This window comes from Bidens hawaiensis, unplaced genomic scaffold (genome assembly GCF_021521415.1).
Source record: "Bidens hawaiensis isolate Kalapana, Puna unplaced genomic scaffold, B.hawaiensis_p1.1 tig00017141_1, whole genome shotgun sequence".
NCBI classification, from domain to species: Eukaryota; Viridiplantae; Streptophyta; class Magnoliopsida; order Asterales; family Asteraceae; genus Bidens; species Bidens hawaiensis.
The window spans coordinates 115103-119982 of record NW_027492588.1 but is presented as its reverse complement, the minus strand read 5'-3'; positions in this window follow the sequence as shown (position 1 = coordinate 119982).

The following is a 4880-nucleotide window of genomic DNA, read 5'->3' as shown; positions in this document are numbered from 1 at the left end:
TGAGTGCCATTATCGCTGACTAGCGTCTGGGGGAGACCAAATCGACAGATAATATATTCCCATAGGAATTTCTTCTCATTCGTTGTTGTTATATGGGCCAAAGGTTTGGCCTCTATCCACTTTGTGAAATAGTCGATGGCGACTAACAAGAACTTCATGCGCCCGGGGGCTTCGGGGAACGGTCCCATGATGTCTATGGCCCACTTTTGGAAAGGCCACGCTGCAATGACTGGAACTAGGTCGTGCTGGGGTCGCAGCGTCCGGGGTGCGTGTCGTTGACAGGCATCGCATTTCCGGATTTCTTTGAGGGCATCCATGTGCATGCCCGGCCAATAGTATCATGCGTTCATTATTTTTGCTACCACCATTCTTGGTCCCGCGTGTAGCCCGCAGATGCCCTCATGTATTTCTCGTATTACGTAGTTGGCATCATATGCGTCTACACACCTAAGCAGCGGACCAAGGAAGGACTTACGAAAGAGGATGTCATCGTGAAGCTGATAGCATAGCGCCTTGTGACGTATCTTTCTTGCTTCTACTTTGTCATCTGGTAAGGTGTCGGAGGACAAGTATTCAATTAAGGGTGTCATCCATGAGGCTGTGCCAGTCTGGATGACCATCACTTGATGCTGCGGTACAGATGGGCTGTCCAAGACCTCGATCCTCACGTCTCTACCCATGTGTTCAAAACTGGTGGATGCCAATTTACTTAGGGCATCTGCGGGTCGATTCCTACTTCTTTTAATGTGGACCACTCTGCATGAAGTGAATTGTTGCATAAGGTCTTTAGCTTGAGACAAATATGAGGCCATGACATCATTCTTTGCTTCATAAGTCCCTGAGACCTATCCTACAATAAGCATAGAATCAACCCGAGCCTCTAAAAATTTCACCCCGAGCTTCTTCGCAATCCGTAGTCTGGCCAAAAATGCTTCGTACTCAACTTCATTGTTTGTACTTTTGAAGTTCAACTTGACGGCATAGGTGAACTCTTGCCCGTCTGGGTTAATTAGCTTTAGACCCGCGCCTGACACTTCTCCGCTTGATGCTCCGTCTGTAAACAGAGTCCATTGCTAACTTTCATAGGAAGGGATTGGGGGTTGTTGTTCAACTAAACATTCTTGAATTTTACATGTTGGTACTTCCGTGACGAAGTCTGCCAAGATCTGGCCTTTGATTGCGGGTCTAGGTTTATACTCGATTGAGTGTTCACCTAGCTCGATCGCCCACTTGGCGAGTCGTCCGGACAACTCCGGCTTGGTCAGTACGTTTTTCAACTTGTAATTGGTTAAAACATGTATCGGGTGACCCTCGAAGTACCTTTTTTGCCTACGTGGCACATATACTAGCGCCAGAACTAGCTTTTCAAGCATCGAGTACCGAGTTTTGGCATCTGTTAATGTTCTGCTGACGTAGTATATTGGCGTTTGGATGGTCTTACGATCCGTCAGGAGGACTGCCCCGATTGCGATATCTGAAGAGGATAAGTAGAATGTGAGGGGCTCTCCATCTCGAGGTGCAGTTAATGTGGGAAGCATCATTAGGCACTTTTTTACTTCCAAAAACGCCTTTTCTGCCTCGGGAGTCCATTTGAAATGTGCCTTCTTCAGGCAATTTCGCAATGTTGAGATGAACGGATAGGATTTAGCAGCGTGGTTAGCCAAGAACCTGTTTAACGCGACTAACCTTCCATTCAACGTCTGAACTTCTTTTAACGAGGATGGGGAAGGCATCCAGGCGATGGCTTGCACTTTTTTCGGGTTCGCTTTGAATCCTTCCCCGGTTACAATTACTCTAAGAAATTTACCCTCCTCCATGCCAAAGGAGCATTTCGAAGGATTAAGTTTCATGTTTATTTTTCTCAGGGTAGAGAAAACGTCTTCGATATCCCGAAGCATCTGATCTTCCTCCACACTCTTGATGACCAGGTCATCCATATACACCTCCAAATTCTTCTCGATCTGATCTCGGAATGTGTTATCCATCAGACGCTGATACGTGGCGCCCGCATTTTTTAGACCGAATGGCATCATTTTGTAACAAAACGTGCCTTGGTTAGTACGGAAAGCAGTTTTGTCTTCATCATGGGCAACCATCCGTATCTGGTGGTACCCTTTGTATGCTTCGAGGAAACATTTAAACTTGAAAGGTGCTACCGCGTCTACTTTGAGGTCGATATCTAGGAGTGGGTAACAATCCTTTGGACATGCTTTATTCAGATCCTTGAAGTCGATACACATTCGCCACGAGCCGTTGCTTTTTGGGACCATCACTGGGTTTGCGACCCATGTTTGGTATTGAATTTCGCGGATGATCCCGGCACGCAGTAAGCCTTGCACTTGTTCGTTCATGGCCTTTTGTCTGTTCGGGTCCCATTTTCCTTTTCTTTTGGACAATCAGCGTGTAAGACGGGTTGACCCTCAAGCGATGTTCGGATATCTCTCGTGAAACGCCTGTCATGTCTGATGGCTTCCACGCGAAGATGTCAACACTCTTAACCAATAGCTGTTTCAAGAAAACCCTTACCGTTTCCGAAATGGTTGCCCCAATCGTAACGGTTTGGTCGGGGTATGTTTGGTTGAAAACATACTTCTCTGGTTCCGAGCGTGTCACCTTCCTTGGGACTTTCACGGGTCTTGAACCTTCGGTCGTATAACAGTGTTTGTTGACCCGGATAATAGCAATACATGTTCGCGTAGGGACGCCTACTGCACCGTGTGCTGTGGAAGGGTTGGCGTTAAAGTCCCCGATTGCTTCCTGCCCAAGATTTATGTCGTGTTTGGATCTTGCGGGTAGGACGAGGAACTCGACGTCCTCGGTCCTTGTGTGGGTTCCGTCACTCAGTGTGACTAGGAACGTTATGACCCCCTTGGGGTGCATAACCTCGTATCCAAACCCGGAGACTAGGGTGTGTACAGGTTTCAACTTGGCCTTGTCTTCATCGTCTAACTGCTCGAAACATTGTTCGTACATTATGTCGGATGTGCTTCCAGTGTCGAAGAAGACGTATTGAGGCCGATAGTGACTGAATAGAGCTGTGATGATTAGAGGCTGCTTCATACATGGGCCTCCTTTACGGGTTCGCTTTTCCATTCCTCTTCGTCTACCTCCATCCGCTTAAACTTCCGAGGGGGTCCCCCTTGAATCATGTGCACGTTCAAATCTTTGATCTGCTTTCGCGGGGGACCTTTGTTTGCGGGAGCTGCGCTCTTCCGTGGACCCTGTCGCACGTTTTTGAGCAGGTGATCCAGTTTTTCGGATTTTATGGCGGACTCGATCTCATTCTTCAGGCTTATGCACTCATTTGTATCATGCCTAATATCTTCATGGAACATGCAGTGCTTGTTTGGATTCAGGTCCACCCGTTTGATTAACGGTTGGGGCTTCCTGAATTCAATGTTCTCTGTTGTTAAGATTTCAGACGGGGTCTTCTTCAAGGGTGTCCAATGTTGTCGGTCGGACTTGCCCGCTGTTCTATCTTTTTGTTTCTGCCCGATTAGTGATCTGGCATCGAACTGCTTAGAAGAGCTTTCTGGGGGTTGTATCCTTGACCAGATTGAACCCCTTTCTTCCTTCTTTGTCTGAGCGCTCCGTGGTTCAGATTTCGTGTGCTGTTTGGGTGCTTCTCGCCCTAACAATTTTTCTGTGGCTGCAATGACCTTGGCCGCGGACATGATTCTGTCCCAAGTCTGTGGCATGCCATCCCGGCCTGTCAAACATCTGACCATTTCTGGGCTCTTTGCGTTTACTCGGAATGCTCCTCTTAACATGTCTTCATTGATTCCACCAATGTTTAAGCTTTCATTGTTGAATCTGGTGATAAAGCTTTCCAGTGATTCATTGTGTCGGCGGACAACACTCAGGATCTCTGACGTGTCCCGAGTGTGTTTACGCTGTTGACTGAAATACTGTGAAAACTTTGCTACTAGCTCGTCCCAGCTCTTGATTTGACCATCCGGTAACTTCTCAAACCACTATGTGGCTGCTCCTGTTAGTGTCAATGCGAACATGTGACACCCATAGGGCAACGTCCATCCGCTCACTCCACCAACTGCTGTGAAGTTCAGCAGATGATCGCTCGGATCAGTCATCCCATTGTATTTTCCCAAATTGCTCGGGATCTTGATATTAGTTGGGAAAGGAGCGGTTGCTATTCGCTGGATGAACTTCGACTTTTTCCGCGAACGCTGCGGGGCGATATGGCTTGGTGAAGTCTTCTTCCGCATCGATGAAGTATTCAGCATGTTTGACTAACGGCTTGGGACGGCTGGAGGTTTCCCTACCGTAGTCCCAGCTACCATCACTCGTGTAATCTTCCTCTTGAAACGTTTCTTTCTGTCGAGTATCCCGTGTTCTATGGGACAGGGTACGCTGAGTGTGATAACTTCTTTCGCGGCTCTTTGCAAGTGATCGACCAGCTGATTGAGAGTTGTCTTCGAACTCTAGATCTTGAGTGCGTCGGAGTACTGGTGGTGGAGACGGAGATGGCGAGTCGTACGTCAGCATTCTGGCTTGGACCTGATCTCGCCTCACCCTTCGCTCATACTCCTCTTTTAGCCGATGTTTCTCTTGTTGGTACCACTCTTCTGGGGTGAGAATGCTTTAGCCAGATCTGGTCTGGTAAGTTCTCGTTTCGTCCCCTTCGTATCTGGGAAATTTTCCGGCTCCGTCTTCTAGAGCCGGAGTTTAAGTGGTCTGATGGATCTCGGTGACTTTGTGCCTTGGGAACTCTCCGGATCGGGGTTTTGGTGTTCCTGCGGGGTGCAAAGTCTTCAAACCTTGGAACTTCCCCGGTCCTGTTTTCGAAGACCGGAGTTCTGGTGCTCCGGCGAGGTTCCTCCGACACCTGTCCTTCATGGACTGATTCGTCCAGAATTTCA